The 12125-nt window shown below is 46.8% G+C and overlaps 1 protein-coding gene and 1 long non-coding RNA gene across 4 annotated transcripts in view; one reads left to right on the top strand and one right to left on the bottom strand.

Annotated features, from left to right (window-relative positions):
• LOC141051983 (uncharacterized) overlaps positions 1-12125 on the bottom strand; it is a 30062-nt gene that overhangs the window by 2662 nt on the left and 15275 nt on the right. The window lies entirely within an intron of this gene.
• The window catches only part of TMEM91 (transmembrane protein 91), a 90296-nt gene that overhangs the window by 68180 nt on the left and 9991 nt on the right, over positions 1-12125 (top strand). The window lies entirely within an intron of this gene.

Genomic DNA, 12125 nt, shown 5'->3' with positions numbered 1-12125 from the left:
CCCTACAAATCCCCCACACACTCAAAGTACGATGACCATCACAGCCCCCCATACCGTATCATACTCCCACAACCCCCAACACATTAAGATGGCCCCTCTGAATACACACTTTGATGACCCCCACAGCCCCTCATATACAGTATGATGGCCTCTTATACACAGCATTATGCCCACACAGATCCCCACACAAAACTGGATACCTCAGCAGTCCCAACACAGTACGATTGCCACACACAGTATGATATACCACATAGCGTGATGGCCTCATTGTAGTCCCAATCGCACAGTATAATGCCCCCACATTCCCTTACAAGTACCGAATCCTAAAATAAACACTTTATACTTACCTAACCCAGAAACTGGAGAGTCCACTGGCAGAATCAGTGTTACATCACACCTTCTGAGCCGGGATGCTGATGGCCTGTGCATGCTTTTGCCATTCTGTAGGCTGCTAAAGTGACCTGCAGATTACAGGGATTAACTGTGATGGCTGCTGTACACACTGATACAGTTAAAAGTGACGGTTGCTCCAGGTGGGACCCAGCATGTGAGTGGGCCCAGGCAATCCCCTCCGATGTAACCTTCCCCGGTATCTTTTTAACAGGGCGGTAGCTCTGGGCAAGGTACTCGTCTCCTGCACCCCGGCACATTACGTGAAGGTGGGGGTCCTGGCTGAGTATGTGGACTTGTGCTGTGGGAGTTCTACGCCCTTGCAGGCCGCATGTGACTGATGACATTGGTTGGCCAGGACCAGATATTAAGCACTTCAATGAGGGAGACCAACAGTCCAAAATAAACTCTTCACTTTTTGATAACTTTGTGGGAATTATATACAGAAGGTAGTGGGTACATATCTTCATGAATGTTTCCTTCCCAATACAGAGCTTTTGCCTCACACTATTTAAATTCCATTTTACTCTCTGGTTTTCTATCTTTACTGTTCCTCTCTACTTCAACACAGCCCAGCTTAGTTCTGGCAGCAAGAGTCCTTTACTCAACTCGCGGCTCCATGTCTCCTTTCTCCTTTAGGGAACTATACTGCCAGTATGACCGATACTTATTTTCTCTGACACTATGGAACTCCCGCCCATGGTACTCTGTTTGTCTTTTGTACTCTGTCCCGTCTAGGCCCATTATTTTTAGGAGTTATAAACTCTGGGCCATACTACTAGGCTTCCTGGCCCAGGAACCATCTCCAATCGATTACTCTGTTCTTTGGGTCATTTCTCTTTCTTACTCTCAACTAGGATCTTGCTATTCTCTGTCTCCTCTCTCGTTAAGGACACCCAAGTAATGCCGCACTGCACACATCAGACCTTAGGTCTTCTTTCTAAGCATTCTGGGCCCTTTCTGACATTCTGAGAGGAGACTACCTCTGTCCCTTCAGCTTAACCCCTCCCACTGTGGGCTAGTCCCAAACTTAACTCTAACTGTCCCTGTTAATAACCTGTTGCTGGGCAGAATACAACACCAACACCATAACACATTTCACAGTTCACATTGCACATAAAAATACTTTTGCAGCAATACACATGTTCTTCAAGGGGGGATGGTGGGCAATATGTCCATCTCTTTATATTTTCCCTTTCTTCAAAAATGGTCGTCCTTGGCCATCCAGGACCTGCAAAACATCAACACTTGTGCACATTACTTAGACCAGACCAGATAGAGTTTTTTCTTTTACTTGAGAGACTCAGAGCTGATCCTACTCGGTTAGGAACCTGGAACCACTGCCATCTGAGTCCTTTATATTTTTTCTCCTAACCCAACACAAGTCCTTCAGGTTAATTTGGCCCCTCTGAAAAAGGGCCCTTCAGCCAACACAGTTATTCCCTTTAAGGGTAGTCCTTTTCATCATGGGCACAGTCCATTGTTCCCCATCAGTCCGTAGGACAGGGTCACAGTACTTTAAACTCCACTCCTGCCAAAGAGACAGGCACACACACAGTCCCTTAGGGATGACGTCCATCCTGGATTAGATTCAATCCTTGACTTTCAGTGGCTGCAACGTCTTTTAATCTAGCAGGAGATGCACAACAAGAGCAACAAACCTGGGGGGAAAAACACATCGGCCATCTGTGGCCATTAACGTGGGATGAGTCTCGGACACTTACTGATACTTCAGTTTTCAAGAACGGTGGTACAACCGGCACCATATGGTCTACTCCATTTTTTCTCTTCTTGATCCTCTTTTTTTCTTTTTGCTCAAAATGTCTTCTTCTGTGCTCCTGACTCCTGCATATACACAGCTGAGTTTGAGTGTGGCACCCCTGAGGGTCCAGTCGCCACAGAGGTACTGCACCTCCTCCTGAGGTGTGGTGCTCCACCATCCAGGTAAGGTGGAGACACCTGACCACACTCCAACACCTGCATCCCACACAACATAGTAGTGTAGTAAAGCACCCTTTGGTGGCTCCCTGCTTGGAACACGAAGCGTGCTGGGAGGCGGGTGGAGTTTAGTTAGCACCAAAAGAGCGGGAAGAGTTGAGCACTTGGTCAGTCTGACAGAGTCAGTGGAAGAGAGAGGATCCCCTGAGTGGGATGGATGAAGGAAGTGCTGCAGCCGACCTCAGTGACTTGGGTCCGCTGGCACAGGAAAGGGACATTGATGGCAAGCCTGACTCTCTCCATAAGAAAGAAAGATTCGTACGGAACGTAAGGCGAGGAGGACTAAGGATTAGGGTTAGAGCAGAACCCTTCCCAAGTTCACAGCGCAAGGCCGGGGTCCAGTCCCCGAGGTTGTATGGATACTAATGGTCCTGCAGCAGACACCGGAGGAATAGAAGTTGTCACCACTTTATTCCCACACAAGACTTGGGGGCACAACAGCAACGTGAGTGAGCCGGGACTAGGTAGCAAGGAGTCCCCGAAGCAGGCTACAGCTGTCTGCCGTACAAGTAGAGTTCATAGGAACATCTGACAGGAGGAACTCCAGTGTAACTCAGTACTGTGAGTACTTCACTAAAGGCACAAAGGGGAGATGTTCAGAAAAGGCATATGTTGGCGGAGTGTTGGAAAGGAGTGCTTCATCTTGCCTGGAGGTTGGTTGAGCTCCTGACCCGGAGGACACGGCACGGATGCGGGCACCTGTAACATCACAGACTGTGAGTAAAGCTTTGGAACTACACGCCCTGGTGTCCTCCACTTATTCCTGCGCCAACACATTCAGCACTGCTACATCTTTGTGCCTAACATTGTACCATCTACGTCTCTTCCCTATCTCTTCACCTACACTGCCCTGGGACTATTGCCCTACCTGTGGAGGGCCACAACATCATTGCTGCACCACGCCATCTGTCCCAGAGGATCTGTCTGCAGCGTCGGCTTAACATCTTCATTGCCGAACACCACAGGTGGCGTCACGAATCATTCACTCATAAACTTTATTCCATCACTCAACCCCTGTTACAATGGGCGCCCAGGGCCTCGGACCGGGTCGCAGCTGCCGTGACATCTCCCATTGAAACCCCCGGGCCCGGCTCCGAGTACCCCACCAGCCCTGGGAGGGCGACCCACGAGCCCATGTATACCACAGCAGGATTCACAGTCACCGAAGGAAGTCCCGCGGATAACTCATTCATAGCCCATAATTCTTCTATGGAGCCACAGGAACTCAAGCCTGCTGCTCTGCTTTCCTTTTCCACACGAGCCCCCGGACATAGAGAAATCAAGACCTTTAGGATGGGAACCTCAATTCGGGGTGGCACTGCCGCCGACTGTCTCTGGTTCTCGGGCTCCATTCTCACTCTGGAGATTTCACCACAAACCACCCTCTCAAATGTCTACTTTTAAGAATTGCATCCATTCTCTTGGTTGTAGGCTCTGTGAGTAGGGAGGACCAGAACAGATGTAGACAATGTGTTTGGTACGCTCCTCTTCCAGAAAACCGTACCCTTTCTCACGGTTGAAGCACAGGACCATCCTTCTCAAATGCCTAACCAAGTCCTTTCTTCCAGAGCCTTTCAGCTGGGCCCGTACTCGCTCCTCCCTTCTCCTTATGCCGGCGATCCACCGCACTTTGGTGACAGGGGGTGCTCGTCAAGGGGTGAGGAGCACTTCTGGTGTCAGCAGGGGACCCATCGGCATCTGGGCCCATGAGACCTCCAAGTGCTTTTCCCTTCTGCGACCACTAGTTCAAAATAAACTCTTAACGATAACTTTGTGGGAATTATATACAGTAGATAGGTGGTAATTTTCATGAATGTTTTCCTTCACAATATGGATCTTTTTCCACACAATTTCAATTCCTCTTTACTTTACCTCTATCATCACCGTTCCACTCTAATTCACCACAACCCAGCTCAGTACTACAGTCCAGTTAGCAAAAGTCCTTTACTTTACTCATGGCTCCCCCATCTCCTTTCCTCTCTAGGGAACTATGTTGCTAGTATGGCCGGTACTTATCTTCTCTGTCTCTGACATTCTGGAACTCCTGCATCTCTTTGTCTTATGTACTCTGTCTTGTCAAGGTCTGTTACCTTTATGAGCTATTAACTCTCCTCCCTACTCTCTCTCCTCTAATGTTCCGAACACCTAAGTCATGCTGCACTGCTCACATCAGACCTTAGGTCTTCTTTCTATGCACTCTGAGACCTTTCTAACAAGTAAACTACCTCTGTCCCTTTAGCTTAGCCCATCCCACTCTGAGCTTGTCCCAAACTTAAAGGGAATCTGTCACCCCTTTTTTGAGATATCATATAATGATATCATTCAATTGTGTGTCACATAAGGATTCTCTTTGTACTTTTGCTTCCCCCTGACCCCGAACCTTTCATGCATAAATACCTTTTTTATATCGGTTCAGATGTATGTAAACTGCCACGGTCCGGTCCGATGGGCGGGGCTTATTCAACTGCTCCCCCCTCCCTGTCTTGCTCTACACAAGAAGAAATGCGTAGAGCAAGACAGGGAGGGGGGAGCAGGTGAATAAGCCCCGCCCATCGGACCGGACAGCAGCAGTTCACATACATCTGAACCGATATAAAAAGGTATTTATGCATGAAAGGTGCAGGGTCAGGGGGAAGCAAAAGTACTAAGAGAATCCTTATGTGACACACAATTGAATGATATCATTATATGATATCTCAAAAAAGGGTGACAGATTCCCTTTAACTCTAACTGTCCCTGTTAACAATCTGTTGCTGGGCAGAATACAACACCAACACCATAACACATTTCAAAGTTCACATTATCTATCAAAATAGTTTTGCAACAATACACATGTTCTTCAAGGGGAAAATGTGGGCAATTTGTCCTCCTCCTTAAATCTATGCTGCTGAATAGAGAAAACTCTAGTTAAATTCTAAAAAACATAGACACCAATACAGTGATTATTTCGATAGACATATAGATAATATATGGATTTTTTATGCAATATGAGGCAAAAGGATCAACAAAATCTTTAGAAGCAAACCACCCATTTAATAATCCACCACTGACAACAAGACCCCATCGTGTCAGGGTATGTGCACACGCTGAGGATTCTGCTGCGGATCCGCAGCAGATTTGGCCCTGCGGATCCGCAGCAGTTCCGCAGGCATTGTACAGTACCATGTTAGCCAATGGGATTTCAAAACCGCAGTGCCCACGGTGCAGATTTTTCCGCGTGAATTTGCCACCTGTTTCATTGTCCAGGTGTCAAACCGCAGGGGAAAGCCGCTGGCAAATCCGCAGGTCACTTTACCTGTGGTTTTACCTGCAAATCCGTGCGTAAAAATCCGCAGGTGAATCCGCAGCGTGTGCACTCACCATAAGAGGGTTGAAACAGACTTTGTTGCAAGACCTTCTACCATTTTCGTTGGGTCTTTCCTCCATACTAAAGCTGTTGTTAATTTGCATTATGTTGCTTCTGTCATGTTGGCGATAATTCTGTTGGGTGTATGTTGCTGGTCTTACCCTAGATGGATGTCTTTAGAATTGTACCATGAGATATTTAGATAAGGCCCCCACAGCCTATAGGCTTCTCCATTGGTTACAATCAGGTTTCATTTCTCATTCTTCAGTGATCCTTTAGTGAATGAAAGATGTGTTGGGATTGCTTGCTACTTGTTTGTTACAAGAAACAAATATCATTAAAATGAATGTCACTTCCAAACAGAACAGGTGTGAACAGGTGCATACTAAAAGTACCCATCACCATATATAACTAACAAAGCAGTACTCTGTAATGCTATAGCATGTAAACATCAAATATATGAAATTGGAATTTCCTTACTGCTCTAGAAAATAGGAAAAAACTAAGATACTTAGCCTATAAATTGACCAATTCATGTATGTCCAGCGGCCACAACAAGGTGATCTTCTTTGCTGGGAACCTAACCTAAAGTGGGCTGATAGTCTACATTTGTATGCGTAGGTAAGACTTTGTTGTGATTAAAACCACCATTATTTGCTGCAAGAAACCGCTTGATTTTTTTTTTCATTTGCACCAGTTTTGATAAGTTTCTTTATTTTAATTTCGCCATTGGCTTTGTTGCCAGGGACATGGCAATAAAGGGTGTAAGGTAGCAGTCGAATCTGACATCTGGAGTTTGAGAGGTCCAAATACACATTTATCAAAATATGAGGACACTAGTATTGTGAATGACATATATCATCTGTGGCCCCAGTTTAAGATTTTTCATGGGGCCCAGGAGCTTTATTTTTTAACTGTTTGTCGCTGTATCCGTTTGGGTACTAGTGTTGTGCTCAGCATGGTGGTGTTATTTGCATTGTGTCTGACAGACAGTGGCTGCACGCTTGGCTGCCCTACAATTGTCAGGTCATTTACAATCTGATAGGAAGCGAGCTGGGGACAGTGGGAGCACAGATGGAGGGGGTGGTGGAGGTAGGGATGCCTCTCCTCCATCTTAACCATCTTCGTTGACATCTTCACGTAAAATATTCAGAGGTTGGTGCGGTTTAGGATTTCTCCTATACACTGATGGTTTCTAGTCTCTGCAGTGCCACCCCCATGTTTAATGCTGTTCTGTGGGATATATGTACGTCTTAGCAATGCAGGAACACAACTGTATGCAAATTTGTACGTTCTCAAACAATTTCTGCCACGAAAGGAAACCAAGCGATCAGTATGGAGCATCAACACCGTTTTTCTCCATCTCTTTGCAAATGAGAGTGTGTACTCGTGAGATTCCCCGGCCGAGTGCACCTATATACAATTGCAGCAGTGCGCCACCTAAATGGGCTAGACACCTCTACTTTCTATATGATGTTGCTGTTATCAGTCATTAAGTTAACAGGTTATGGATATTTTAGAGGCAGAAAAGTGGATTTTTTTTTTTACATATGTTATCAGTTACCTTTATTTAATAAAATATCACTAAGTATCATATCATTCACATGGTATGTCCATCCACCCAGCTCTCCTGCTGTCTGTCTATGAAGGACACACAGTGCGTCACCCAGCTTTGCACATAGACTTGCCTCTGCACCTAGCATTCACATGGTATGTCCATCCACCCAGCTCTCCTGCTGTCTGTCTATGAAGGACACACAGTGCGTCACCCAGCTTTGCACATAGACTTGCCTCTGCACCTAGCATTCACATGGTATGTCCATCCACCCAGCTCTCCTGCTGTCTGTCTATGAAGGACACACAGTGCGTCACCCAGCTTTGCACATAGACTTGCCTCTGCACCTAGCATTCACATGGTATGCCTTTCAGCTAACCCCAGCTTACCCCAGTGTTATTTATGACCTTGTTTACTCTGGCTTGATCATATACATCTGGTCCACTCTTAATTGTCTGGCCAAGATGAGCAGAGACCACTCCTCTCTGCTTCACACCTGACTGCACTTAGTTGTACATATATTGCAGAGTACAAGTCTGCATAGACTTCAGTCTGCATTGTGATTGCTATAAGTGTGTGCTAGAAGTGTGAAGATTAATTTAAGAATTAAAACCAGAAATGAACCAGAAGGGAACTGAAGGTAACTGGACACAGTCACTGTAAACAATGTTTCTGTTTGTTTTCACTTTCACCCCAATAATCCTTCACTTTCTGCTAATTCCCCTAATCCCTACTCCTAGTAAGGAACTGTTCATCTCTTCTTCAATCCTCCCCATCCACCTCACCTCCGCCTCAAAACTGTTCCTTAACATACAATCCTCTGTCTCCAAACACAGACAGCCCCCTCATGCCCTCTCCTGCTCCCACCTGCTAACACTTTCTCTGCTCCTTCTCACTGCTGGTGATATCTCTCCAAATCCTGGTCCTCCTCACCACATTCCCACAGTCATTTCTACCTCCCATCCACGCTCTATCACAACCTTCCGTAACCTCTCCAACCTTATACCCATTCACCCAGCCCCCGCTTCCCCAGTCCCACTAACAGGAGCTCTGTGGAACGCTCGCTCTGTCTGCAACAAGCTTTCCTACATCCATGATCTTTTCGTTACTACCAAACTCTCCTTCCTCGCCATCACCGAAACCTGGCTCACCCCTTCTGACACAGCCTCTCCTGCTGCACTTTCGTATGGCGGCTTCCACCTTTCTCACACCCCCCGCCCCAGCAGCAAACATGGTGGAGGAGTTGGTTTTCTCCTGTCAGATACCTGCTCCTTCACCCCAATCCCACTGCCACCCTCTGTTACCCTCCCTTCCTTTGAGGTGCACTCTGTGCGCATCTACTCCCCCTCCAACCTCCAACTGGCTGTCATCTACCGCCCCCCAGGGCCAGCCACCACCTTCTTTGACCACTTCACCACCTGGTTACTTCATTTCCTTTCCGCGGACATCCCTACTATCATCATGGGCGACTTCAACATCCCCATTGACACTTCCCTCTCAGCTGCCACTAAACTTCTATCTCTCACTTCCTCCTTCGGCCTCACTCAATGGTCTTCTACAGCCACCCACAAAGATGGCCACACACTGGACCTCATCTTCACCCGCCTCTGCTCCCTATCTAACCTCTCTAACTCACCTCTTCCTCTCTCTGACCACAACCTGCTCACATTCTCTTCCCTCTTCACTCCATGTCTACAATCCCCACCCCACAAACTTTCACACCCTCGCAGGAATCTTAAACACCTTGACCTACACTCATTCTCCGAATCCCTCCTCCCTCTTACAGATATAAGTTCCTTACACAATGCGGATGACGCTGCCGCTCTATATAACACCACAATAGCTGTAGCTTTGGAATCCGCTGCCCCACTTACACATACCAAAACTCGCAAAATCAACAGACAGCCCTGGCACACCAGCCTGACCAAAGAGCTGAGGCGAGCTTCCAGGGCTGCTGAGCGCAGATGGAAAAGATCCCACTCCAACGAGCATTTCATCGCATTCAAACAGTCCCTCACTACTTTCAAGACCACACTCGCCACAGCTAAACAAACCTACTTCTCATCTCTCATATCCTCCCTGTCTCACAACCCTAAACAGTTATTCAACACCTTCAATTCTCTCCTCCGCCCCCCAGCACCTCCTCCCTCCCCACTCATCTCAGCTGAAGACTTTGCCTCATTTTTCAAGCAGAAAATTGATAACATCAGGGACAGTTTTGGTCAACAACCCCCAGAGCCCTTCCTCCCGACTTCCCAGCCCTCCACCTTCAAAACCAACTTCTCCACCATTACAGAAGATCGACTCTCCACTCTACTCTCAAGATCACATCTCACCACCTGTGCACTCGACCCGATCCCATCCCACTTCATCCCAAACCTCACCACAGTCTTCATCCCAACCCTAACCCATCTCTTCAACCTATCACTAACAACTGGTGTTTTCCCCTCAAGCTTTAAACATGCCTCCATCACACCTATCCTCAAAAAGCCCTCTCTTGACCCATCCTCTGTATCTAGCTATCGCCCTATATCACTTCTCCCATACGCCTCCAAGCTACTGGAACAACACGTCTACCTTGAACTGTCCTCCCATCTCTCTTCTTGCTCCCTCTTCGACCGCTTACAATCTGGCTTCCGGTCACACCACTCCACTGAAACTGCCCTTACTAAGGTCACCAATGACCTCTTAACTGCCAAGAGCAAGCGACACTACTCTGTCCTCCTCCTCCTGGACCTGTCGGCTGCCTTTGACACAGTGGACCATTCCCTATTATTACAGACCCTCTCATCCCTCGGCATCACAGACTTGGCCCTCTCCTGGATCTCATCATACCTAACAGACCGGACATTCAGCGTCTCCCACTCACACACCACCTCCTCACCTCGCCCCCTATCTGTCGGAGTCCCACAAGGTTCAGTCCTAGGGCCCCTGCTGTTCTCTATTTACACCTTTGGCCTGGGACAGCTCATAGAATCTCATGGCTTTCAGTATCATCTTTATGCTGATGACACACAGATCTACATCTCTGGACCAGATATCACCTCCCTACTAACCAGAATCCCTCAATGTCTGTCCACTATTTCATCCTTCTTCTCCACTAGATATCTGAAACTCAACATGGACAAAACAGAATTCATCATCTTTCCCCCATCTCACGTGACCCCCCCTACGAACCTATCAATTACAGTAAATGACTGCCCACTCTCCCCAGTCCCACAAGCTCGCTGCCTCGGAGTAATCCTTGATGCTGATCTCTCCTTCAAACCACATATCCAAACCCTTTCCACTTCCTGCCGACTTCAACTCAAAAATATTTCACGCATCCGTTCATTCCTCACCCAAGAATCTGCAAAAACCCTAGTCCATGCCCTCATCATCTCTCGCCTTGACTACTGCAACCTCATGCTCTGCGGCCTCCCCTCAAACACTCTCGCACCCCTCCAATCTATTCTAAACTCTGCTGCCCGACTAATCCACCTGTCCCCCCGCTATTCCCCAGCTTCTCCCCTCTGTCAATCCCTTCACTGGCTCCCAATTGCCCAGAGACTCCATTACAAAACCCTAACCATGACATACAAAGCCATCCACAACTTGTCTCCTCCATACATCTGTGACCTCGTCTCCCGGTACTTTCCTGCACGCAACCTCCGATCCTCACAAGATCTCCTTCTCTACTCCCCTCTTATCTCCTCTTCCCACAATCGCATACAAGATTTCTCTCGCGCATCTCCCCTACTCTGGAACTCTCTACCACAACATATCAGACTCTCACCTACCATCGAAACCTTCAAAAAGAGCCTGAAGACCCACCTCTTCCGACAAGCCTATAACCTGCAGTAACCACCGATCGACCAAACCGCTGCACGACCAGCTCTACCCTCGCCTACTGTATTATCACCCATCCCTTGAAGATTGTGAGCCCTCGCGGGCAGGGTCCTCTCTCCTCCTGTACCAGTTATGACTTGTATTGTTTAAGACTATTGTACTTGTTTTTATGTATACCCCCCTCACATGTAAAGCGCCATGGAATAAATGGCGCTATAACAATAAATAATAATAATAATAATAATAAGTATCAATCTACAATTTTCATTCATTTTAAGACCCCTTGATATGCAGTTTGCAACCTGATGCAAGTTTCATTTTTTTCTCTTATGGGAATGTCTTTCTCAGAAGCCAGGGTGCTGCTGTCTTAATTAGCTCATGTATCAGCACAGTTTCTTTCCTGCACTTATTTCCTCTTCATGCACTTTCCTCCTTTTCTACAGCCTGTTTTCTCCACCCTCCCTGAGAATGTAGATGCTTTCTCCCTTCTCCATTCGGTGTTCTGTGTACAAGCGCCCTCTATGCTGATAACACTAACACTGAGAGAATGGAGGGGGAGATCAGAGAGAACTAAGCAGAAGCTATGATGGATTTGTATCTATTTTGCAAAAGCACTAAGTCACAGATATTCTGCAGGTGTAAAATGATAGAAAATTTGTAATTAAAAATATATAGAAAGTTGATTTACGTTACATTTAAGGAGCAAGAGAACAATAAAAGTAATTATGTGAGAAGGCATACATAACCATTATTTATGGTGAATCAACATCCATATATTTGACTATTTTATATCCAAGTCTTTTCCCTGCTCTGAAACCTTAAAATAGTTATTACCCCAAGTTTATGCATGTGGGAACTCAACGATGGTGGACAATAACTGTAACTCCCTAACCCAGTAGGGAGAGCAGCTCTTAACCCCTGTTGATTGTATGTGAGTTGGCGACTCTAGGTAAGCACTTCTTCAGACCTGATTTATGTTTGGATGTGATGGACATTTTTGTTGATATT

Source organism: Dendrobates tinctorius, unplaced genomic scaffold, assembly GCF_039654945.1.
Source record: "Dendrobates tinctorius isolate UK_male_01 unplaced genomic scaffold, ASM3965494v1 ptg000158l, whole genome shotgun sequence".
NCBI classification, from domain to species: Eukaryota; Metazoa; Chordata; class Amphibia; order Anura; family Dendrobatidae; genus Dendrobates; species Dendrobates tinctorius.
This window is presented reverse-complemented; position numbering and strand designations above follow the sequence as displayed.